Source organism: Poecile atricapillus, chromosome 2 (assembly GCF_030490865.1).
Source record: "Poecile atricapillus isolate bPoeAtr1 chromosome 2, bPoeAtr1.hap1, whole genome shotgun sequence".
NCBI lineage: Eukaryota > Metazoa > Chordata > Aves > Passeriformes > Paridae > Poecile > Poecile atricapillus.
The window spans coordinates 34,964,207-34,990,783 of NC_081250.1; the positions used below are offsets into that span (position 1 = coordinate 34,964,207).

General features: G+C 39.2%; 1 protein-coding gene across 1 annotated transcript in view; it reads left to right on the forward strand.

The window, feature by feature from the left end:
- Nucleotides 1–26,577, forward strand: part of CHN2 (chimerin 2) — a 156,819-nt gene that overhangs the window by 467 nt on the left and 129,775 nt on the right. The gene's annotated exons all lie outside the window — the stretch shown is intronic.

Consider the following 26,577-nt stretch of genomic DNA (forward strand, 5'->3'; position numbering starts at 1 on the left):
AGCCCCGCGCCCGGTTCCCCGGGCGGGGGAGCAGCATCCCTCCTGGCTCGGAAGGAGCGCGTTACCGGGAGCTCCCGCCACGGGGCTTGTGCTGAGGAGGGCGTTCAGAGACCTACGAGCATCCTCTGCCGTGGTCCCGCGGTACGGGACCGGCCCCGTATCGCGCCCCGGCGCGTCGCGGTGCTCCGGGGCGGGCGGGGGTTGCCAGGCGTGCCACTTGGTGGGTGTTGCGGCACACCTCGCGTTTCCAGTACTTCTAAAGGACTGGGAACGATTAAATTCCCGATCCAGATTAAAAATGCTCCAGGTGATGGATTGCCCCAGTTTTTCGGCCGCGGGTGTGCGGAGCTTGTGCCTGCTCTGGGTTTTGGGGGTGCTGGGTGGGAGGCGGTGCCCCGCTCACGGTGAGGGGCTGGCTGCGCTGCAGACCCGCAGGAAGGCAGAAAAGTTACGGTGCGTTTTTTACCGAAGCAGCCCGAAATTGAAAGCAGTGACACAAGAATACCACCGCCTGCTGCTTAGCTCACGAGCAGTTACTGTAATATTTAAGTTATGAGAAATTGGCTGAGAGTAACATCCTGGCATTTCCGTGGGCTGAAGGAGTAAATAGAAGCATGAACAACTTAGGGGTTCAAGGGACTTGTGACTCAGTGTTTTATTTGAGGTGCCAGACTGAGATTTTTAAGAGCATTTCTTAAACATAGCAATATGTGCTGTGAACAGCAGACAAGCTCCTCTGACTATCAATACAACTCAATATAAATAAGCAAAATATAAATAAATGTAAAGGCCAATGAGCAACTACGTTTTTTTAAAAGAGAATGAGTGTAATTTACACAACATATTCTACACCACTGTTCCAGTGTTCAACACTTAGAAACACATCTGAAGAAGGAAATAGGTCCTAAAAGCATTTTTTTTAAGTTTTAACAAAAAAACCAGAAATACTGTGAGCCCTTATTGTCTTACCTCAAAAGCATCTGAATGAAGCAGGCACGAGAAATTCTGCCTTGTGTTCACATTCTCCATGCAAGAGTTGCAAGACCAGAATGAAAATAAGCAAGAATCCAGCCAACTTTATGGCTTATTAGTGAAGGTACTCATTTGGGCAATGTGGTCTTATTTTACACATCATTTGTATATTTTTACATCTTAGTTATGTGATAAAACCAGAAACAACTTTAAAAGCCCAGTCTGGAGCCTGTGACTCTCTTCCTTGGTGCTTTAACCATTAAGCTGCAGAAGCATGTCCCCACCTTGGAGAAAGTGTGTAGCTCCCTTGCTCCATGAATCTCATGGTCTTTCTTGCATACTGCTCCAGTAGGATACTGAATGCATACCTCTGAATTCCTTCTGGCTTTACTAAATCTGGGCTTCAGGATCCATCTTGTGAATTGAGAGATGTGCATTCCCTGCAGTGTTGGTTCAAATACCTGAAAAGCAGGGAAGAATGGGAGTTCAGGTACATCCTTGGTGTGAGCAGTGGATGTCATCCAACTCCAGGTGGCCTCCTGCTCACCAGGTAAATCTAGCACCAAAAGTAACATCCTGCCAAGGAACTGGGATCTAGGCTTTAGCTGTACATCATTAAAAGATGTACATCAGGAGCTGACACTTGACAGTACCCTGCTTTGTATGAAGCCCTTAGCTACGGCCTACAACAGTTTGTCGTTTATCTTTTCTTTTGTATTTTTGCAAGCATGAGCACATCTGAGCCTTGGCCTGTGCCTGGGGCTCTTAGGTGCCACAGTAGTACAACTAATAAATACTGTCAAGTACTCTATAAAGCAACTGAGTGACCTTGGCTTTCATAATTTATGACCTTGGAATGGTTTTTGGTTTTGCTCCAGTTTATTCAACATATATTTCTTCTATGCATATACTAACGAGCAGTTAAATTTTCTGCAGCATGATAAAGTTGCCAATATTAGCAGACACACCATATCTGACTATGTGCAGCTGTATTCTGGCTGTCTGTGGTTTAAGTTTTCAGAACTCAGCAAGTCTTGCAGCATTTTGTTTACATGGCCTAAACAAACAGTCTTGCCCTAAAATTTAATTTGCTAGAATTTATATGTATGCTTTACATGCCAATATGAAGATTTCCAAATAGTAGAATTGTTTCTATTCCACTGAAGAGGGGAGGTTTTGCTACCACAGTACTTTCTACTAATAGAAAAAGGAAGTGAAATTTGAGGTTGACAGCAGAATACCACGCTGCAGAACTCAGCTCTACCACTACTTATGAATGCTGCCAAAATGCTGCTTGAGAATGTGTTACTACAAGTGACCATTTGTGATGTAGCCTTTCAGCAAATATTCATACTTAGGAGGCTGTTGCTCCTTTGAAATCACTGCTAGAGGACCAGTCCCTCCTTCAGAGCTTGTGTCTGTGGCATGCGTACTCATCTCAAGAGCTACTGTGAGGCTGCTTATGATAGGTTAAATAATATTAGGAACTTGTTACAGGCCCCATCTGACAGAAGCCTATGAAGGACTTTTTTTCAGTAAGCTGGCACTCACTGGTAACAAAATCTACAGGAGAGCCATGAGTGTTTGTATTGTATTTCTTCATATATCATTTCTTCAAGCTCTCTGCTTATGGTAACAGAACTTAAGCCTCCCTGACTACCAGCTGTTGTGTTTGAAGTGGCTGGGGGAGAAAGAAGGGCAATATGCTGGGGGAAGAAGGGGGCATGGTAAGCAATTACATTAAGTATTCTTCTTAGGACCTTGGATAAATCTGCACACCATATAAAAAACTGAAATTATAATTACTTCCACTGGGAATTCCACTTTACTTTCCAGTTATCTCTTCTCTAACACATACCCAGGTGATCTATTAGCTGTATTCGTTGCAAACCCCTAAATTTTGTTCTTCTCCCTAGATGAAGGGCTGATTTAACCACAAGCAGCATCTCTTCTGTCTCTCCTATCCTCTGAAGGAAACTGTGCATGTTTTTATGCTTTCCTTCATGCTGCGGTCTCCTTAAAATAGACATTTCCTTGCCAGTGCCCATCTTAGTATTGACCCTTATTCTCATTCATTACAATCTTTCTTTTTAAAAACTTTTTTTGCTGTTACTGTAACTTCTTGGCTTTTTCCTGGCAAACAATCCACCTCTCCTACTTTGTCACTATCTGCTTCCAGTTTCCTCCACCCAGTAGCCAAATACTGATTATACAGAACTGATGAACTTGAGACTCGACTTTCTGGAATGTAAATAGAAGCTTGAGTGAGGAGAACTTTGTGGCTGTGCCTGCTTTGCTTCTCAAAGAAGCAGCAAATGCAGCATGTTTCCCACCTAGGCTCAGTGCAGTGGTATTTCTAGGCACTGTACTTCTTCGTGCAGCTGTGCCATCCAAAGTTAGTACAAAATGGTTATAAATGCCAGCTGGCTTTTAAAGCTGCCATTCTGCTTGGGAAGTCTTATGCCAGATACCCTCCCTGTGGCAGGTGGTTGGGTTAGAGATCTTGGGCTTTCTGCAGGTGAGGGTCCACACTGAAGGTGAATGCAAATACAAGCCTGATAAATGACAACATATATAGTCAGGCTGCCTCTGACAGCAGGACTCAGACTGTGCCAAAACCTTTGCATGAACCTGAGCCTGTGCTGTTCATGCAAAGAAAGGTTCATTTGGGTGAGAACCCGAGGCAAATATGTAAATGTAAGTGCCACTGTACCCAGTATTTTGTTTCTTCTTTGAGCTCCAAAGACAAGTTTGCAGGTGTTAGGAGGAAGGGATAGCTCAGCACCTTTCTGCTTCCCATCCGAACTGGTGCTTCTTCATGTGCTTTGTAAGCATTTTGAGTAATACCTGTCAGTAGAGCAGGTGATGAAGTTCAAGCACATAGGCAAGCTTTCTGCTCCAGGCCGAGAAAGGCTTGTGTATTTTCTCAGGTAATTTTTACTTTTCAGCTGGGTCCACTGCTCTAATAAAAGACAGCTTCTTCTCCCCCCGACCCCCTGTTTTTGTAAACTCAGATACCGTATAGAAGACTGTTATAAAGTCAAGTCACTGATTATTGATGGTATATTTTTTACTTGAAAATCAAGATCTATTTTTTTTTCTTGAAACTCGGAGAAAAAAGCCTCTAAGTACCATTTAAGCAGTGATCCTTATTTAATCAATAATTAAGTTTATGGTTATTAAAAAATACTTGCAATAAATTGAAAGGCAACAAATCGTTGGGTTTTTTTAAAATAAAGGAGCAAGAGTTGTTTAAAGAAAACATAGTTCTCAACTATATGTTTTTACACAACCTCTACATTTTCAGAAGGATTAAAAAATGCTTATCAAGGGAAGAAGAAAAATCTTTGATGGTTCCAGTAACTTAACAAGGTCAAAATAAAATATTAAATGCTCGTGACTCTCTGGGGGTCATGAAGGTGCTATGATGTGAAATAGGCAGATATATTATAAAAAATGAAAGTCAACATGGACCGATTTTAATTAAGATGCAAGCAAGTGGGAAGAAATGAAATTACCATTGTACAGAGATTCAGAGAGATTCTAACTGGGAGAAAGATTAGTAAATGAAAATAGATGTTTATTCTAAATGATTTAATAGAAATAGTGTTGTGAAACTGGCACATGAAAGCTATTGGAATCATGCTGTCATTATGCTATGCTATCATTATGATAAGGTGCTACTTTTGATTTTTAAAAGGGCAGTAAGTTTTTTTCTATTTCTGTTCTTCATGCCAAGCTTCTGCTGGCCAGGGTATTCTTGCTCTAAATTAAAGCTGAAGTCTTTTGTACTGATGATTACAAAGAACTCACCATTCTTATTAAAAATAATAAAAATTCAAAAGGGAAAAATGCCATAGTACTCCCTTCCAATGTAGTGATTGATTCAACAGTTAGTTACTGAACATGTAGGCTGTGATTATTGAGAATAAAATAGACTGAAAACGGATGCAGTGCATGTCTGCCTCACAATTTAGCTTATAAGCACTCATTCACTGTAAAGCAAAAGTCTTATTCTTCTTAAGGACCTGCTTGTCTCACAGGCATATGTGGAGGATCAGGTTTGCAGTCTTTCATGCTGTCCTGCTAATGACCTTTTTGGATTTCCGTTCTATTGGAGTTCTTGCCTCCTGTTTGATGGTTCTAAGGAAGCTAACATTTGCCAAATGCTGAGTGATAGGAATATTTTTACGTTGGTGAGAGTGTTTTGAGTCCTCTTGTATCCCCATGACCATAATGCTTTATGATAATGTTTGTCTGAAATCAAAATAATTTGGCTACTGTGGTACATAGTTAAGTGTTAAACCTGGTGTTTTAGACAAAAAAGATGCCTTTTTTCCAAAGCTGATTTGTTTATATACATACCTTTGACTAAAGGGCAGCACTGTGTGGATTGTCCTCACTTGCAACATGGAAGGCTGGCAGAAGCTCTTCCCATGCTGGGAAGCCAGTGGGTTGTCACTCATTCTTCTCTTCTGCCAAAGGAAGAAATACTGAGGAGGTTAAATATTTGGAGAGCTCCGTGCTAGGGAATGGCACATTAATTTTGCATGAAAAAACTTTTGTTGCAGGGAAATATAGTGGGATTTATACAAGATGCTATAAATCTGTAATTCTATATATATCACATTTTTTACAGGTGTAGTCACAGTTTGTCTAAGAATTATACAGTATCTAGTGTAAATGTATAGTTTTAACAGCTGTGAATAATGACCCATTTTGCTGTCTTTTTCTGACCTTTGATTATGAGAATGTAAATTTGAATGTTGCATTTGGAGGTGGTTATTACCAGCTGTGAATCATGCCAAATTCAGCAATAATTGTTTCATCACCCTGTTTTACTCAGCAATAGTTCACATCCCAGGGCTGGAGGGTGAGTGTATCCCTGCAGAAGGAAACTGATGTTGCAATAGCGCTCTCATAACATGAACACACTTCAAAGTTTGCCAATGAAACCTGACAGTTCAGGCTGATGTATTTGGTAAGGTAGGGAGAGGTTAAAGGGTTTTTAAGATTCAGAAGAATGCACAAGTATCACACGCCTTGCTTCTGGTATTATTGATCAAGGTCATCACAAAAGAATCAGTTCAGTAAATAAGATATCTCTTATGAGGATATCTTTATCAGGCAGTCCAATTCCACAGAGACAAGGTGTTTCCAGTGTGGTGCTATTGCTGACAGTGTAGAAAGTACTAGGTGGGCACTTTCTTATCATCAGTAAGTAACGTGTCACCTGCTGTGACCTGTGTGAAGTCACATTTCTCAGTTTCTTCTTACAAGCTTCTCATGTGGCTGTTCCTCTCTTTCATTCTCATCTTCTTGTTGGCTACATAAACACTTGTAACTTTTAGATAAAGTGGTGTGTTTGTGGTGTTACACTTTTTATTTCACCATGGAACAAAAATGGATGTCAGAAGAGATGGAGACCTCAGTTTGTAAATGAGGCTCAGCTGTTGAGCAGATGTTTAATTGCTAAAAATTTGTCTTATCTTGGCCGATTGGTTGGTTAAATGTTTGGCTTTGTGTGTGGCAAGGATGAGAAGTGGCAAGTATATGTACAGGTATATGGGGCACAGCCATTGCAAAGGCAGAAGTTCCCTGGAGCAGGAGTTCTCCTCCAGCAATGTGCTGTGTGCCAGAGGATGTGTGCTGTGGTCAAAAGCAAAAGAAGCCTAAGAGCTCTTTCAGCATTAAGTTTGCCATCAAAAATCATGGATATCTGCTGTCATGTTTTTCTGCTGTGTGAAACTGCACTAATTCCACCTTAATTCCCCATAATAAACTAAATAATAAACTAAATAATAAACTAAATAAACTAAATCAGATTGCCCCAAAGGAAAGAGGAAAGGAGGGGGGGATCATGGAGACCCAGACTCTCAATTTTGTGAGAGACACATAAAATTCTCAATTTTCAGCTTCTCCAAGGCATTGATATGGTTGTTGTTAAAGCCAGTTGAGTGGCACTTTTTGTGGGGCTGTACCCTACCTTTCTGTGCATGTAGCACTTTAATATTTTGGCACATTCCACAGTGCTGTGGCTGTGCAGACAGTGCCAGCCCTTGAGTGCCCCATTTTTAAGCAGTTCCAGTGTGTGTAAGCATGTATAACTTCACAGCAAACCATATCCTCTCCTGCCCAGGCACTGAGGGTTAGGCACTGCCTAGAGCAGAGACACACATTAACTGTGGACCTCTTTGGCATGGAAAATTAGAGATGCTGCTGGCTGACCTGGGCTGTTAGCACATTTAGATAACTTTGCAGAAGGAAGATCCATCTACTGCTGTTAAGCACAATGATAGCAGCTCTGCTCAGTCCCTGAGCTGTATGTAAGCTGGGAAGCTGGTGAAATATGTACGCTATAAAGCTGCTGTATTCTTTAACACTTCCTTATGTATCCACTGATAGTCACTGTGGGAGATAATCTACTGATCTGACCTGTCGTTGCTGTTGTTATCTGCCAGGCTGGTAGAGTTACTGCTGCTGAATCAGCACACCTTTACTTCTAGGTCCTGAGTTCTGAAGCCAAGGGCTCCTAAAAGAGAGGAAAAAATTGGGGGTGAGTTTAAAATACGGAATGCTGACGTTATGTTTTGCAGGTTAAAAACAAAACCAAAACCTGCACCTGTGTTACAAGGAGACCTGATAGGAAAATCTTACTAATCATGTGCTGTATTGAAAAGTATATCAATCTGTCTCAATCTCCCTTTCTTCTTTTGATTGAATGGCTTTTTCCCTCTTCTCCTTTGCCATGTGAATACATGAACCAGCTGGATTTATGATCCAGCTACAGCTGAATCACATTTCATTCTTTCTGATTCCAGTATTAAGGCTAGCAATTAATGAACTTTCAAGAGCTAGAACACAATTTTTCATATAAGGTTCCTCAAAGCTCCAAGATTTAGGGCTTTATAAAAAAACCTGAATGTTGCAATCAAATTTTTGTAATGCGCAGAAGTGTAATAAAGCTAAATTAATTATTTGTAGAAGATTTGGTTTGTTAATGAAAAACTCTTTATGAAGATAAGGTGTTAAGTCCTGACCCTTCAAGTGGCGTGGTCCCTTCTGTTCCCACTTCATTGAGTTAGTAAATCAGCAGCTACTGTATGGAGTAGCTGTTTTTCTGAGTATTTTTATGCAGTTTCCATTAAATTAGCATCTGCTGTTGTGATGGGACAAATTATTATAAGCTATGTGGTGAAACTCCCCTCATCCAAGTATGTAACTTCTTTAATAGTCAGTTTATATGTATATATATAACACATCAATTAATTGGTGATGAACTTCTAAGGATTATGTATAAGACTTAAATTATATGTAATTTCTATAAATATCTGCTTCTTGAGGGAGCATACTCTCCATAACTCCCGATCTTCTACCAGGCAAACCAAGATGATGGATAGCTTTTAGCATCATGATGTGATAGCTCTCTGTTTTATTTTGCAATCTGAAGCATGTAGTTAGAATGTTTCATGTTGACAAATGTATTTACTGAAAGAATATTGAACCCTTTGATGTCTTAACAAAAAATGGATAGACAAATGTCAATTCTAAGCTTCCTCGCACTCCTTCATCTCTATTGTATTGGTGTATGTTGGAAATTTTGCTTAAGTTTAGAGATAACTATAAATAATGGAATAGAGCTGGCTGTCATGGATGAAATTTAAGGCTGGGAGATGTATTAAGCCATGGAAATAGTGATTGACAGGCATGCTTTTTTCTCCTGTTTCATTCTGACACTAAAAACAGCATTAAATCAGTAAGGAGAAATAAAGTTAGTTGGAGGATGGAGGTAAGTAGATGTTTTATTGGTGAGTATTCACGAAGCTATGTAGACAAAAAAAAATGATGTTTTTATTTTGGTTGTACAGAAAGAAAAATCAGGATCCTGAAGTCTCTTTCCAAAGCAGGTTGCTGTATCAGTCTATGTTATTTACCAGGGTGGGAATGTATAGTTTTTTAATGTAGAATTGCTGGTCATTTTGGTAGCAGATGAGTACACCCAGGCATGGGAGAGAAAGCCTGATTGAAAATTTTCAATGCTGGGTTCAGGCCTTAGCATGAACAGATAGGCTTTAAGGCATAGCATCAGTCCCTGACCACAAAATCTTCAGTTGTAGCCCCTTTTCCTCCAACTGAACCAACAGGTATCTGTCAAAGTGAACAATTATCCTGTGCTGTGGTAGCATTTTAGGTAAACATACAATAGCATTTCTATGGAACTGTCCAAGAGCTGCATTTCCATCCACACCATGCCTGGAGTGACCACTGTGGTGGCTTTCCCTGTAGCAGTTTGAGTGATTTCTCCTGAAATTTGAGGAAGTATTGTGAATACATGAGGTTTTCTGGGCACGCTGCTGGGTAGCATGGCTGGCTGGTGCTTTTGCACACTGCTAAACAGTTGTTTTATTTCCTTTCAGAATTGATGGATTAGTTCCTTCAATAAGCTCCAAGAAAGAAAACACATGAAACTCTCCTCCCAAATCCATTAGATTGCCTTTTACCATTGATTTTAAAAATAAACCTGAAGAAATGAAGTATAAGTGCAAAACCAGAGTTAAGTGTATTATTTTTAATGATTAATGTAACAGTAAATCTTTAAGCACTGGCAACTTAAGAAATCAACACATAGTGTGTGATTTCCTCTAGCACTACAAAATATGGCAAATGTGTACAGGCTATATATGAGCTATTTGTACATGAAAGCTATTTTGAAAAAAAGATCATAAGAGCTAAAATAAAATATTTTCAGACATGGAAATATTATGGAATAGTTATTCTGGAACAACTGTTCCTGAACATTGTTCAGTTATGTTATAGTACTCTAGATCATTGACTTAAAAGGCAGATGAATACAGCATTAGTTATACTCATTTGTTGAGTAACACTAAGCTTCTCATCTTTCATTTTCCTTTCTGCTGGATATATTCTTGGAAGCTCATTGCTCCCTTTCTTCACCGACAGAATGCATTCCTGGCATCAGAAATTTAAAACTGAACCTGCTATTTTCAAGGATTTTTTTCTTCTTTTATTTAGTTTTTAGTTGTTTAGCCCAGGAGCTGAACGTATGATGGTTTAACTGAAAAAGGATGAAATGAAGATAATTTCAAAGTAAAACCTTGCTAAACAAAACAGGTCATTATTAGTTAGAAGTGTTCATAGGCATGTGAGAGGTGCAGTCAGGGCTGGAGGTCTCCTTTGCTGAATGTTGTTGAGCAGGATATTATAATTACTACTGTATCATTTATGCTGACAATACATATATGTAGAAATCAGGTGAAAAGGCACCGAGAAGTTGGTAGCTGTATAAATATAGAACAAAAGCCTGTTGGGAGAACAAAAATCTTGTGACTTGAAAAATGCTAGGAGCATGGGGGTAGTGTGTGTAAACTACAATCAAAGTGGTGAAGAACTAGCACACTTTTGCTAATGACATGTATGAAAATGTGTGTGTATGTTTAAGAAACTAAAAGGATTGAGAATGTTTAGGAAAGTAGCAAGAATTTGCTCCCTGTGGCCCTATGAGCCATTTCTCCTTTAATTGTTAGATGAGAAGAAGGAGGCACATTGTCTCTAAAGAGTCACTGCAGAGAACTTCGGCTCATGGAAAACATTTTCTGTCTTGTGTTTGTTTTAGATCCTTTGATCTCTTTTGGTTTGATGAGTGTGTGTCATCACTTGGTATTACAATTGCTTCCTCTTGCTCAGATGTGACAGTAATAAATACATTCACTGAAAAGTGTAATTTAAAATTTATATTATTCACAGTTATTGGCAAGTACTGTAGCCTAAGTGATGAAAATGTGGGAGAGTCTGGTTCAAGCTGATTTTTAAAAAAAAAAAAAAAATTGACTTATCAATATGCATAATAAGCTTATGAAAATAGACTTTTCAAAAATTAAATAAGAAAAAACTCAATATAAAATGATTGTGAGTGTAATTGAGTAGTGTAATTTACTTTCACTTTACAGGAAAAGGCTTTCAGCTCCACCTCTTAAGCAGCTTTAGAAAATGGCACACTGAACTCCTGGCAGTAGTATATTGATTGAAAGCGTCCAAACATCTAGAAAGCATAAGAGTACATAAATTTGTCTGAAAGGGATGTGCTTTATAGAAGGAAACTCCATCACTGTCTAGGGTTTGTAAGAAGTATATTAACTTCAAAAGCACCGGAAATACTATAATATATAATTAAAAGCTTGGTAACAGCAGGATTTCTTTAAAATCTATTTTTTTTTCATCACCCTGTAAATACTTAACTAATCTTCACAGCACCTGTTTCACAACTGGGAAGAAATTAGGCAGAAAAATTGAACTACTCAGCTACTATCGTGAATAAAATTAAAGTCTAGATAGAATAAAAATAGAAGATTCATCAGGAAACATTCTTTGTTCGTCAGTGAATGAATTGCAGTCCCTCCTTGGACCTCATTGGGAACATTACGTCATATAAAGGATGTGTTTTCCTCCCCACTTTTATAGTTTACCTTATTTTGGTTTTGTGTAATAGTGTGTCCTAATTTGTTCCATACATTTTTGGTTCTTTTTATCAAATCAGTTTACGACACACATTGTGTCAGTAAAATTTAGATAGATTTCTTTTTGTTTATTCCTCCTTTCTGATATGTAACATCTTCCTCCAGATGTAAAGCTTTTCTGTGCTTAGGCTTGTGGTTAGGTACTCATGCTTAAACCAGTTAAGTGTCTGCAAGAGATGTCAATGACATGAACAGTGTTATCCTGGATTTATGTTCTAACAGTTACTTAGTCTGATGCTGACTTTCTGCATCCTTGATGATCAGGCTGTTCCAGAGTAAACATTTCAGAACAGATTTATTCACTGCTACATACTTAAAGAAGTTGGTGCTGTTCATTTCTGGGGCTGTGGAGCACCATTTGGAATAGCAGCTGTTGAGGTAACGATTTGGACATGTCCCCTACCATCCTTGAAAGGAGAAACATCGTGGGCGCACAGAACCTTTCCAAAATATCAACGACATGCAAGCTTGAAAGCATTTGCATATTTTATTTTAACAGATTTTTCCCACCATGAATATGTTTATCTTGCTTGCAGATACTGAGTCTGTTTGTGCAATGTCAAGCAGGAATGACTTCAGGACTTTTTGTAATATGTAGGGCTCCCAAAAGCTCAGGAGCAAGGGCATTTTCTTTCTGATTACCTGCCAGGTTGTGACAAACTTAAAGAAATATGATCTTATGGGTAAGACTTAGTAGTCAGCTCAGTTTACTGTATCCTGTGATTTATTGGAGCCTGCAGTCCATGTAATGGGAGATGCCAACTCTCATTTGAGGGAACTCTAGAAAAGAATGAGAAACTTGCCTTCAGGCCTGGACCAAATTTCTGAAATGCTGAGAAAGAGAGTTTTTAGTGAGGTTATTACTTGAAACCAAATCAAATTTTAAGCCAGCCTGTCTTCATCCCACTGCTCCTCCAAAAACAGCTAGACCTCCACTCTTCCACTTAATAAACACACCAGTGTTTATAATCTGTAATCCTAAAGGACCAAACCTTGGGGACAATCAGCTGGGTCCTTCCATCAGAGAGAGAGTCTGCCTGTGAGTGTTCTATGAGAAGTTAAGTTCTAATAGTTGACCTGTCAGAGCACTGTTCAGTTCCTGGCAGTGCAAAAGGGAATCAAACCAGGTCTGCTACTAAATGTCTGAATCTGTAGTGCCGCTGTGGGGTTTGTATTGTCAGGGGTACATTTCCTTTGGACAGACTTAGTAAGAGGAGTATAAAAGTCTTGGTTTACAGTGGTACAAGTATCAGGAGACTATCTCAAATTCTTTGCAGAACTTTGTCAAAATGTCTTGCTCATGCTGGTCCTCGCTCTCCCTACTTTTGGAAATAGTGGAACAAATGTATGAGAAGGTAGGTGAGCCAAAAAGTATGAAGGGGGACAAACAAAATTCCTGAGAGATGACTTTGTCTCCATTCTGTTTTCCCTGTTCTGCAGTTTATTAGGCTGTGCTGGGCAGCTGGGTGTAGCACAGCAGCCAGAACAGCCACTAGAGCTTGTTTGTGTAGGAAGAGCTGCAGCAGTGGCCACAGGCTCAGCTGCAGCCCCGTGTCCTCCTTCCACCTGCGCCCACCAGCCAGTGCTGCATAAGGACAGGAAAAATGCATGGAGTAAACTCCTGCAGGATATCCCTCTAGCATCCAGAAATCTGTGCCTTGGGGACTTCCTGAGACAAAAAGCTGGGCTCTGAAGTTTAATATGTATTTTTTATTCTTGTATTTGATGTCATGAATTTGGTAAGTTGTTATGTGGACCCGTGTAAACTTTGGACATCCTGTGAGGAAGAGCTCCAGACTTTGAGTGTGTTATGCAAAAAGATGCCTTTTTCAGTTGCTTTTGAACTTGTATAGCTAATTTTATTTCATTCAGGTAATCTTATCAAAATGGACCAGAAATGAAAACAGTCATCATGCGATGGATGCATTTTATATTTATTCCACTGGAATCAGGATGTGTTCTCAGTTCCTTAGTATTTGCTTTCCTTTTTCATTTGTGGCATTTTCGTGCCTTTATGAAAGTTGTATTGACTTGCCTAATATAACATATTACCATGTGTCTGCCAGCACTGTTCTTTTCAATAGTTTCTATCAATTTGAGACTACCTGGGTTTTTTTGCTTTCTCTTGGAGCCCTTTATGAAATGGCCATGGTGTAAGCCATTTTGCAGTCCTTTGATTCTGAGGCAGTCTTAAAAGAGGCGGTTACTCGCACTGCTGTTTCATCCATGAGTTCCTTAAGAATGCTTTCATAGTATCTTCTGATGTGTGCAAATTGTTATTGCTCATATGTTCGTTCTGTAGCCTTTTCCACTGAAATCTCCATTTTAAATGGATGATCCAAACCAGTACCTCATAAGGAAATGTTCTGACATGTCATCTTCCCTTGGATCTGGGTTCTCTGTATGGAGAGCTCAAAATACTTATTTTCTTCTCTAAGTGCTTCTTTTATCCCTTGATCATCTATTGGCCAGACTGACAGGTTTTGCATTCAGATGTGGAAAAGGGGCTGTGGTTAGTTCTTGTGTCTTCTCATAGTCATTCCACAAGCTGCCTTTTGACTTATCCAATTGTGGTTTAAGTTTGCTTTCATTTTGGATTGATTTTTTTTTTACTTATTTAGCCAACAATAGGTCATGAGTCTTCCTACTTCCTTCGTTTGGACACAACTTCAGCTTTCAGAAGGATGTTAGTTTGCTTCTTACAGCCTCTCATACCCTGTTGTTCAGCTACACTGGCTTGCTTTACCACTTTCCCAAATCTTTTTTGTGCTATGTGGCATTTATTTACCACTCAGCCTCCAACGTGGTATCCCTGTTTACCATATTACCTAGGAAGGTTTAATTCTATTAGCTTCCCCATTTAGTTTCCTTTTAGCAAGGTTTTATTTACCCTCCAGGGTGACTTAAAAATCAGATTTCGAAGGTTTTACCAGTCCTGTCAAAACTTCCTTGTATGTGTATCAACACTACCTACAGTTACAAACCCATTAAAAGAGTCCAGACTGTAAGAACTGGGTGGGACTGTGTGTGTTCATCACAGATAGGGAGCAGATAATCATTCCTGACAAGAGGAATAATTCTAAGTGTAGTGGAATCTAGGCAGTCAAAGCTGAGTTTTGTTTGTTTTTATCAGGCTCTAAAACAGCTGAAACTGTCTCATCAGATGTGATGCTGCTGGCTCCAGCACCTGTGGGCTGCCTGAGGGTCAACCAAGCTGCCTTTGTACCCAGAGTCTGGGAAGAGAGATCTCAGTTTTGACCTGAAATGTCTGGAATTTGGATGAAGAGGTTTAGCAAGACTCCTTGTGCAATTAGACATACATTTTTTGGGACCAAAGTGGGAAAACCTTATTCCAGGAATAATCTGGAGCACTCCCCTAAAACTGCATGTCTTTGTCACATCTGATAAATCCAACTGAGGAGTCAGTGTTGGTGCACAGCCTTATTAAGTGTGGACTGATGTGATCCACACAAGTTTAGTAAGGTCTGACACTTAGCTTTGGTATTGTTTTTGATGAAAAAGCTTTTTAGGGAGTCGGAAGCAGAGGGGTAAATGGTTTGCATCATAAGACATCACTGACATTTCTGCTCAAAGGGAAGAGAAACTGAGAGAGATTAGTGATTTGCAAATATTTTAAAAGAAGAAGGTAAAAAGATTTCAGAAATGATGAAACAGCGAGCAGACATTCTTCTTTAAACCAGAATGATGCAGTTTATATGAATTTAATGGAAGACTACAGATACATATATATGTACTCAGGAGCTGTCACGTTACCCAGCCATTAATCTTGATCTGACCTGTTCCAGACAAGAAGCGTTTGCTCTGTGAACTTTCTTCTTTAAACTTCAAATGTGAGCTCTCTTTATGATAATATAATTTTTTCCATGCTGACTTTCTGAACCTTCCTCCTTGTGTTTGAAATTTACAACACTGAGCTTTATCTGAAAGCAAATTTATTTTTAGACCTTGCAAGAGAATAGTTCAGCTGTGTGAGTAATGTGCAGAGATGGAGCAGCCTGGAAATATCCCTCTCTGAGAAGCACCTCTTCTTGGCTGGTCAGAAATACCTTTCAGTTTCCCCATGACACAAAGAGGTATAGGGTGTGTGGTTTCAGGTTGCTTATTTGTAGTTTATTAATACTTTTTTAATATGATTAATATGATTGTAAGGGGTGGGGGTCTGTGTTAATTAAGGAAAAGCTGACACTGAAATGTATTCCTGTGAATAGCTAGGGAGGCCTGTTCCAGAAGCAGCAGAAATAACACCCCAGAGGCTTCCATCTGACTGGGATGATGTGTCCTCACCTCTCCCTTTCCTGAGGCATCTCCTTGGGGAATACGTTCCTCCTGAATGCACCTGCCATGTTCTGTGTGGCCCCCCTCCATCCTATCCCTTGCTCCCTATTTTCACCTTGATTATGGCAATCCTTTTCACCTTGCTCAGAGTAATCCCTAGCACTGGAGAAGATGTGTGGAGTGGGGTCACAGTGTGAAGATTTCAGGAGACAGCTTGAGCAGGCTGAACACCTTGATGGTGCCAGGGAGAGGTTGTGTCCCAGCCTGCTGCCTGCTCCTGGTCTCTGCTCTTCCTGCTGCCACGCGTTCGTGGTGCTGGCACTCCCCTTGTCCTTCTGTGAGCTGGCAGACGGCGCCGTTGGAGAAGCAGGGCTGACAGAGAAAAGCAGAAATCCCATTATGGCCTTTGCTTAGCAATGGTCTCCTCTCCTTAAATGTGCTTTTTCTTGCTCTTCATACACTTTATATGGCACGTTGATAATTTCTAACGGCTTTGCTTGCAGAGGTTTTCCAAAATGACCGTGTCTTTCTCTTCAGTTCCTCATCTTGCCCCCCACCACTTCTTCCCCTCATTCAGAACTGTAAAACCTTTTTGTGCCTGTATCATTCCTTTTACATAACAAGCAGTATTAACCTTATCAATTACACATGAATTTTGCTAATTCCTTAGTATCTGAGCCATTTTTAGGTTTTAACAGAGCATAACATCCTCTCTTAGGATGTTTTTTTTAATTTCAGCACAGCTGACCATAATGGGAGCTTTCTGAGAAAAGAAAAAAACAACAACAAACCAACAATATTCTGTATTAAAAACAAAGGAAAAAATGGTGCTAAGGAGTGTCTACTAGCAAGTTATGATAAACCATGAAATTCCAAAGTTGAGTCTAGGTGCACATTTTCATGAGCTACTGTCGGCATCAATATTAAAATGTAATTATCAACCATATGATGTAATGTTACTTTGCAAAACATAAATTCACATGGTTTGTGCTTGGAATATTACCCCGTCTCTGAAACATGGTGTGTTTTATTAGGAGGGTGAGGTGGAACTCAAGAAAGCTATTTAAATGAAATGTGCTTATTAAACAGAGATGGCAATAGTCCTATAGCAGCAAAGGATTAAAACAAAAAAATAAAAATAAAAAGAGGGAAAAGTGAACTCATGCATGAACATTTTAGAGTCCTGCTTTGCTGTCCACATGCACAGACTTGGTTTTTGTTTGGGGTTTTTTTTCCTAAGGATGCAGTCTTTTTTCTATATATTTTCCCCCTGTTCCTTTGAAACAGCAGACTGGAAACGATGATTTTCTGTGATCTATTGTATTAACTTGGGCTACTGCCAAAAAAACTTTTCTGCCTGGAGAAATAGTGCCAATTTTCAGGTTCTATATTTCATACTACCTGGGTGATAAAAATATTGTGAATTTCTGCACAGCTGACAGTTTGTCTTTCCAATTCAATAAAGCTGTTACTAGAAACTGGTTAATTATTAATCGTTGCAGCATTGCTTTCTTTTTTAACCCAAACTGTCCCTTGAGCAGCTTTAGATAAATAACATTTATTGGGGGTATATTTTACTGTGAGATTTTTCTCAACTCAGCTTTTAAATGCTGAATGAATAACTTCTTTCATATATGAAATATTTTGTAGCTGAGACTTAGATTACTGTAAGAGCAGAGAGATTATCAGACTGTGTCATTTTAGGAAGCAGATTTCTCTAACTTGAACACATTCTGCAAGCATTTTTTTTAACCTGTCAGTGACTTGATAAGTTTAAGTTTTCAGATGCATGATGGTCTTAAGTGACATGATGGTAAAATAAAGAACATAAAACCTTTATTCACATGAAGCTCTTTGGTCCCATTGAATCTTAAGAAACAACTCATTACAAATCAAATAGCTATATAGGGAATTTCAGAGATAACACAGATATTAGTTTAAACTCTGGAAAAAATAGTTGGAAAAACATAAAACTTCTAAATCTTTTCAACAGGGAGTAAATGCCACTTACACTTATGTCTCTAAAATATCTTTGGTGGAGTAGAAATGCTTTGGAGAACAGTAAAGTGGAATTGGCTCCATGGTTCAGAATATTGGATCCTTGCAAATGCTCAATAACAGATAATGAGGATATGTGAGAAATTCAACCAGGAGTGTAAAGAGAGGCTCATTCTTGCAACGAGCTCCATATGGCTACACATTTCTGCTTTGCAGAACATCACTTCTATCAGCAGGTCCCCACACAGTACATGGATCAGCTGTGTACAGCTGATTGCATCATCAAAATGAAGTGACAGCATGTCTCAGTTGGTCAGCTAAAGGTTGTGTGATATTCTTGATCATGGGGATAAAGCCTGTGATTATTTTGTTTCCATTAGCAGATTCAATTGTGTGTTTCATCCAGTAATTCTTACAGTGTTTGTTTATTGTCTGGGATAACACTTTGGTTTGGAATGGAACTGTTAAGTCCTAACAGCAGTTTCTGAGGATTTTCTGGTGGACAGCTTGGGGAATGGGGAAAATAAGGAATTCTGTGAATAACTGAACATCTTACCCCTCTTCATCCCAAGTGCTCCAAGCTACCCATGGCACCAGATCCCAGTTAGATGCTGTGTGACACCCCAGCTGTAACGCTTCAGGCACTGTCCCTATCTGTCTTCCCCTCACATGTGCTCATATTTTCCCCTGTATCCACCTCCCTGCAGCCCTCCCTGATTTCTTCCATCTCCTCCTAAATCTGTAAACTACTTCTTCAAATACCTTCTGCATTTTTGGGCTTGGTTGGCTGAAAGTCACCCTGTCCTTTTTTTAGTGGCTAGCTGTACGTGCACTTACTCATCAGGAAATATGTGCAACCCATCAGGGTTATCTGTCTGTCTCCACAATGACACCCTCAGTGGGGTTCTGCCCTCTAACACTATCACTGGTGTTAAAGTGCTTGAGTTCCCCCTGTCTTCTGAGTCTCACAGCCACATAAACCTACAGGAACATCGTGTCTTTAAGATTTTTCACTCTCTTAGATTAAATGCTAATTGGGAAATGAATTACAGTAAGTTTTGTTGCCTGTGGGAAAAACAGGAACTGTCATTTTGGAACTAAGTTGAAACTCAGCTTTCTAGAAATGTGAAAGCTGATTTGCTGTGTCTGTATGAGTGAATGTGATCTCTTTCAGTCTGATTAGTTACATACATTAAAGAAGGGGAAAAATGTATTTGTTAGAGTCTGTAGAGTCTGAAGTATGTCTGTGAATGAAACAATATCAGTGTTAATAAACTTTGTGATTAATTAAAACACTGAGAAACTTCAGCTTCCTGTCATTTCAAGTAAAATTTTTTCCCTTTCATCTTGAAACTTACCGTAACAGAAATAAGTAATTGTATTTTTAGACATCTAAATTAAAGTAACCATAATTTAAAATAACTTTCAGTTATATCTCTTTGAAAAGTGGTTGTTAAACCCATCCATTCATTTCCACAAGAATGCCAGTTTTGGGGCCAGGTGAGACACTACCAGCTGTTCTGATTAATGATGCCAATACCTTATGTTCATGGAAGACATTTAATCAGTCAGGGAATTAAGGCTCTTCACTGCCTCAAACACACTAGAAGAAGAATTTGGGGGTTAAGTGCTGCCACAGCCTTCCAGCACAGAGCAAGGTCAACAGATCAGCTTGGAAGTTAGAAAGCATCTGCTGCTGCAAAGGAGTTTGTAAGGGAGGGAGCTGCAAGAACCCCAAAGGGGAACTTAGCACTGAGAGTGAAGTCATTGCCACTGCTGGTGTTAAATTAGCCATGAATTGAGCAATCCACTGTGCTGGTTTAGGGACTTTCTCTAAAAGGTGACACATGGAGCTTGTGCAGGAGATCAGCCCAGTGCAAATTTGAAGGACAACATTATCATCACCTTCATACCGAAGACACAGACTTGGCACTTCTCACTCCAGATGTTTCATGAGCAGCTGTGATTATCATCAAAGTCTACCACACAGTAACTACATTTTAAGACTTGTAAATGCATGGGCTTAAACAGCAGAGGTAGAATCTGCCACATTTTTCTGTCTAGACATGCTTTTAGCTGCAGCATCTTGAAGTAACAGGACTGTAAAAACTGAAATACAGCAGATAGCATCTTGATGTCAGGGTGGGAAGGGACTGCATAACCATTTGATCATGACAGGGACACATGAAAACAGAACTTGGTGGCTTATGCTAATGTGTGAGCTGATGCCTTCTTCCTCCACAGCAAAGCTGTGCTTTTACTTCTTGGTTGAATGATAAATACTGTTATTGAAACTCCTGGTTATTATTTTTAGGTACATTTCTAAGCTCTTTCTTAATTCTTTGCAAATGCGTTTGAAGCATGAAGAGTGATTTATAAGATATTAGCCTTTGACCATTGTAAGATCCACATTCAATAAAAATACCATTCAATTTCCAAGCTAAAAAGGATAAAAAGGGATGATGGCTTTACTGTACTATAAAATTTATTTGCACTCCATTGCCGTGACTGGTGTAAGGCTGAGGTAGTTCTCTACTTAAGTTTTTCTTGTTTGCAAATGTTAAGAGTAGCATATCTGACAAGCACAGGTTCAAACTGAAGTTCAAACTGGTAATAAGAATTACTTTCTGTCTTGAGGAGAACTTTTGTAATGAACCAGGATTTCCACAAATTTGGGGTGAGACACTCTTGACACTTTAGCACTGGAAATGTTAGGATCAAAATGTGATTGGACAGCAGAGAGATCAAACCTTTTAAGGGAGGAAAGATGTCTGTTTTCCCAAGGAACAAGCACTAGGACAAGAGGAAACTTGGCCTCAAGTTGCAGCAGGGGAGGTTTAGATTCTGTGTTAGGAAAAGTTTATTCACTGGCTTGTCAAGCCTTGGAACAGGCTGTCCGAGGAAGTGGTGGAGTCACCAGCCCTTGGAGGTATTTAAACCTGTGAAGATGTGGAGTTTTGGGGTATGGTTTAGTGGTCATTTTGGCATGCTGGGTTAATGGTTGGACTTTTGTCTTAGAGATCTTTTTCAAACAAAACATTTCTGTGATTCCATGACATATGTTCCAGAGAGGTATTACTTATTAATTTTTTATTTTTTTTTAATAAGCAGGATTTTTCCTTCCTTCCCCTCCCCCTAGTTTCTGTGAAGAACTCTGTTAGTTTTCACTAACAACTTCTGTCTTCTTAGCTGACATATTGAGAAGCCATGATGTTGGCATGAAGTTATCTCCCAGTTACAGTGCCAGCAGTATTATTTTGCAGCATTGTTTAGCATAGGAAACTGCTTTGCCTTTTGTCTGTAATTTCAGTTTTTCTGAGTTTGTTTTTAGATTCATAATGTTAATATTGACAGCTTCTTTTGCATTTTGAAAAGTCTAATAAAAAGGATAATAGTAGCAGGAAATATTTTTTGTTGATCTTGTATTTCTTTTTTAATTCCCTCTCCTTTATGTACCTTTAATGAGTTCTCTGGGGCAGATATTGAAGAATAGCTGTTTTAGGAAAAATTGCAGCATAGAAATGCCAACTTTTTATATCTGAAAACCTTCTATTAGCGCTAACATTAAGATCCATCTTAGCTGTGTAACCATGAACTGGGTGCTTCTCTGTTAACACAGAAAGCAAAACTGTCAGTTCAGGTCAGATCTTTACTCTTTGCTCACAGCAGCAATAGGCAAGTCAGGAAGAAGGGAGTGGGATTCCACATCCCCATTTATTTCCTGACCTATGGACTGGGCAATTCTGATTTGTGCAGTAACTAAGAATAGCGGCTTCAAAATCCTTTTAAATAATAACAGCCAACATTTTTGATAGCAAATTGTAGATAAGAATCCTGGCACAGTTGAAGTCAGTACTAAAAATTCCCACTGGCTTGAGCAGGGCCAGGATTTCACATGCAGCATTGGAAGTACTGTTAGGCCATTGATTGATTCTCTGTTGCCATGGCCAGGAGATAGGTAGGTGGGCAGATATCATTGCCTTTGATTTGCAGAGCAAGATAGCACCATGAAATAACTTCCCTTCCTTCACAGAGAGTCAATTAGTGCCAGGACAGGAATTTGGGGTTCCTTGACCTCAGCACTCAGTTCATGCCTGACACCATCCTTTACAGAACGCTTTTGGGTGATATCCCCATGTGTCATGTTGATACTCCATTCTTTGGCCTTGTTTTTACTTGTCCATCTTTTTACTTACCGTTTCATTTATCGTGTACTTCTCTAGAATTTTTCCCCCCTACTTAATTGACAGTGGTTCTATTTCTGGCCATTAGATTTCCTCTCCTCCTTTTATGGTTATAACAGAGCACACTTGTAGATCATCCTTTGGACTGCATGCACTGGCTGCCTTCTTGCTGCAAAACACAAGCAACTCTACCCTGTCACGATTATGGACTGACATGGAACAGATCTATTACCATTGTTCCAAAAGTACTATTTCCTTAATATATTTAAATGGCCTTCTTAATATTTTTAAATGGCCTTTTTTAACTTTAGTGGCCTTCATTCTCTTTTTTTTGAACTTAATAGGTACATTGTAAAAAGTGTAAATATTTGTTGAACTATTTGGAAGCAATCTGTACAAGCTAAATTTTTATATTACTTCCTGTTGCAGACTATTCAGTTGGGGGATGTGGAATTCATTTATCTGTCCCAGTTATATATTGTATTCTACACAAACACTTAAATTACACTCTTAACAAAGACATCATGCGAACAATGGTGGACATGCCTGCTGTATCCAACATCTTATGCTGTGCTTCTGGGAACAAATAATGTGCTATCTTTTTAAATTTCCTATTCATTTCCCCAGTCCATTCCTTGTTGTACTTGTTCTCAGTTTAATGCTGGCTTCTTTCCTCTATCAAATGAGATCTTTTTGAGTACCTTGGCATGTATTGTGATTTAATAGTCATTAACTGAGTTTTCTCTATGGACAAAGAAAGGCTGGCACAGACAGAGCTCCCTGGGTCCCTCCCTCCTTTCTCTTCTCCCCTGGAGCCTTGAACTCCAGCTTTTTAACAGCTGGGGTCTTATCTGTGTTCCCTGGTATTTGACATGAGGGTTCATCACTTGGTAAAAAATAGTACTCCTTTATTTTAAGAGTTGCCTTCAATGATTTTTATAACAGCGTCAGGTGGCTTGGGCTAAGTGAGTTGAATCTGAGTTTGAACACAAATTTTCTGTGGTTGTTAGTCCTTACCATTTTGTTTTTCACTTCTACTGCACAGTCATGCTGAAATTTGCAAGTTTAATTCCTTATAACAAAATGTTGAAATGTGGCAGCTTGGTAAGTGAATTGCCACTTGCTTTCTGCTAAGCATTATAATCAGTTTTGGCTCCAAAGTGAAACCTTGTTCTCAAGTACTCCAACATTTTGATCTGGGAAAAATCCAAAATCTGCAGAGTATTTGTCTCCTGGTTCTGGTTGAGAAGGCATCAGGCTTTGCCAAGAGCAGTGATTTTTACCACATCTCAGTGTAAGAGGGAATGATGTCTTTGGAACAAATAATTCTGTGAGATTTCTACTAATTTGATGTAGCTAATTTTTGGAGTTACTGCCTTTCCTCACAACCTGGGTTGCTCTTGCTGCCGAAGCAGTTGTTTCTGGTGTAAAAATCACCAAGGTCTGTGACCAGACTAATGCTTCTCATTATCTTTGCCTGTGCTATCACATTGCTATTTATCTATTTCCAAAGTGGAGGGGAGGGAAGGATAGAGGAGGAACCAGCATCCATGTGAGCAATTTCATTCATTATATGCTCAGTAATGCATTCTGTGACTATAGCAGGCTATTCATTTTAAGTGGTATTATTGCTGCTCATAGAGGCATAGCTGAAATGCTGGCTTGAGCATTAGATCATGTATATTTAAATGTTAGCTGTTGTAAAAAATGGTAAGCACTTAATAGCTGCGTAATTTATTACTGAAATGACCACATGGATTGGTGTTATTTTCTTGTGTGTTAGAAAAATCCATAGGTTGCTTCAACTCAAAAACAGGAGTGTACCTGGATATGCCTAGGGGAATGCCAGTCTCATATTTTTTCAGAAATTTTGGAAATCCGTCCAGATAGATACAAATTCTAATAATCAGTGATTCTTCAGGTCCCTGAAATATTGACTGAAACATAACAGAAGATGATAGCAGGGTTCATTCAAAAATTTTTGAGTATTCATTGACATCTAAGAGTGCTTGATTCTGTGAGTAATTACTGAAATATAACTGTACTTGCTTTTTATGGAGGAATTCAGTATTACTGGAAAACCATTTACATCAGTGCTCACTCTTCCTGCATTGTGCCTGCATTGTGAACAGGCCAGATGGTGCTTTGCTGCATGTGAGCACAGCAATAATTGCAGTTCTTGAAGTGAATGACTACATTTTGCAGCATGACACCAATTTTAGATGAAAATGAGGCCTGGTGTATTGACAGACACAAGCAGAGTGAAGCCATGGCCCACAGAGGGGGAGTGGACTTGCTTTCTGGCTATTCCCTCCTATTATTCTTTATGTACACTTAACAAATGTCTATGTAAAATAGGGCCATTTGAAGTGATGTTTGGATGGGGTGAAATTTCAGAAATTATTCTTCTTCCCCAAGGCTGTATCTTTCAGGATCCTGACAAATTTCTTACAATATTGTTTAAAGGTATAAAGGGTAGTAGATGTTAATATGTGTTTTGAAAATAATGTTTTGGTTGGTAGAAATGGTGAATATTTTGCTGCCAATTACCTGTTATTACCTAGTTGAAAGCATTTGTTTCATAACTCTATACCAACTTGTTTTCAGCCTCCAAAGAATTTGATCAACTTAAGTGTTAAGTGCATTTTTGCTCCCTTATTCTGCCCAAAGCCTCCTCACTAATCTTCTCATCTGCTCAGAAATTAGTAAGCCTCCTTTTCCTTCTCTTTTCCCTTTATCCCACTTGCCAGGATGCCTTTTCTCCCCTCTCCATTCTGTTTGAAATCACAGTGTTCAGCTACCTGGGCCCTCTGCCTCCACTGTCCTCTTTTGAGGTTTGCATTTTTGGATGGGAGGGAAGGAGATGCTGAAGGCAAGTTGTCAGCTTCAGCAGGTCTTAATAGGAGAGAGGGATGGAGAATTGGGGAAGGGGGGGACAGGGGTGGGAGAAGGTTGCTAGGGATTAGGTTTCCATCTGCCAGTCTCTCATCTGTCCTTACCCTGTCCCTGAGCTGCCAGTGCTCCCCTCCTTTTCTGCTGTTGAAAAGAAGGAAGAAAGCATGGGCTTTTGTTTGTTTAAAAGCATTAAAGAAAGAGGGAATTAAGCTCATTAGTCCTTCCTTATTAGTCACCATTGAATGTAGAGAGTCAGCTTGAGTAAATGCAGGCTTGCAAAATGATGTAAAATCATTCAAAAGCAGCAGTTAAGGAGAAGCTGAAAGATTTTTTTTTCCTGCAAATTTGAAAAATGCTGAAAGAAGATGATTTTACATCAGAGTATAAAATTCAGAATCTGATCATATTGTATAAAAAAAATCAAAATCAAATCATATTGTATCACCAGTTGCTTCTTTCCCTTTTACTGATTATCAAAAGAATCTAAATGCTTATGAGGCAAGAATTTTAATTCATACTTGGGTTGGTTCTGCAGTACATGCTGCAGACTTGGATTGTTTACTGCTGCATGAATTTTAAGAAAAAATTTGTTACTTTAAATGAGTGCTCTGAGGTAATGCGTATAAATACTTATATCTGAAGTACATGAAAATTCTCCAATAGTTGTGTTTAGTAGGATATTGTTCTATTTGCAAGACAAGTTTCTGTTTTCCTGCTCTTGGCTTTATCTTTGATCGATGCTGTGCTAGAAAATAGACTGAATTCTGTGTTATCTGCTCTGATAAGAACTGTTTTCTTGATTTTAATCATGGAAAGCCAATTCCTGTTGACAAGTTACTGGGTTTACCATAATTAGAAATTGGCTGGGTCCTGAGTTAACTTAATCTTTATGATACAGAATGTCTAAATGCAGGATGTAAGTAGTTTGCAAGTAATTTGCTAGGATATTCTGAATGTACCGAAAAGGCACAAAAAGCATTTGACAGTGAAATAGTACAAATTTTCAGAAAAATGCAAAAAAAAAAAAAGGTATCAGTAACCCAAAAGTTCCCAGGTAAACTACTGATGCCTTTTACTGCTGCTTATGTGCTGGAAACTGCTGCAACCAGTAGCCACAGTGCAAACTGAATATGTTAACAGGGAAAGTTATCTTGGGAAAGCAGCAATTAGTGCATTCTTAGCACATTTACATGTTTGATGAACACAAGAGTCGTAGCAACAGGGTGATGTATTGCCAGGTGTTTAGTGCTGTGCCCCCTCTGCCCTCTGTGCATGTGTGTGTGGGAATCCAATTTGCATCAAAAATTCTCTTAGCTTGGGATGGCAGTGGCAGGTGGAGGTGGTCTCTTGCAAGTAGGACATGTAGAAAAGGGAAATGGACACTAAAATTTCATAGACAGCATTAGTTTTCCTCTTCCTTTTAATGAGTTCATACAAACGAGGTAGTTGCTCCTGACATTCTTCGGAATTATGAATATGAGTGTGGATCATTCGTATGTCTCCATGAAGTTTATTTATTTATTGTATTTTGACGTTGTTTGCATGCTCTTGAAGGAATGGGTTTTGGTGAAGAGAGTTTCTCACAGGACTTTAAGACAATAAGAGAAAACAGGCAATTGTTTACAGTACTTGTAATAACACCTTCATTGATATGTCTCATTTTTAGTATCCTTTTATCTACATGTCTAAAATTGAAT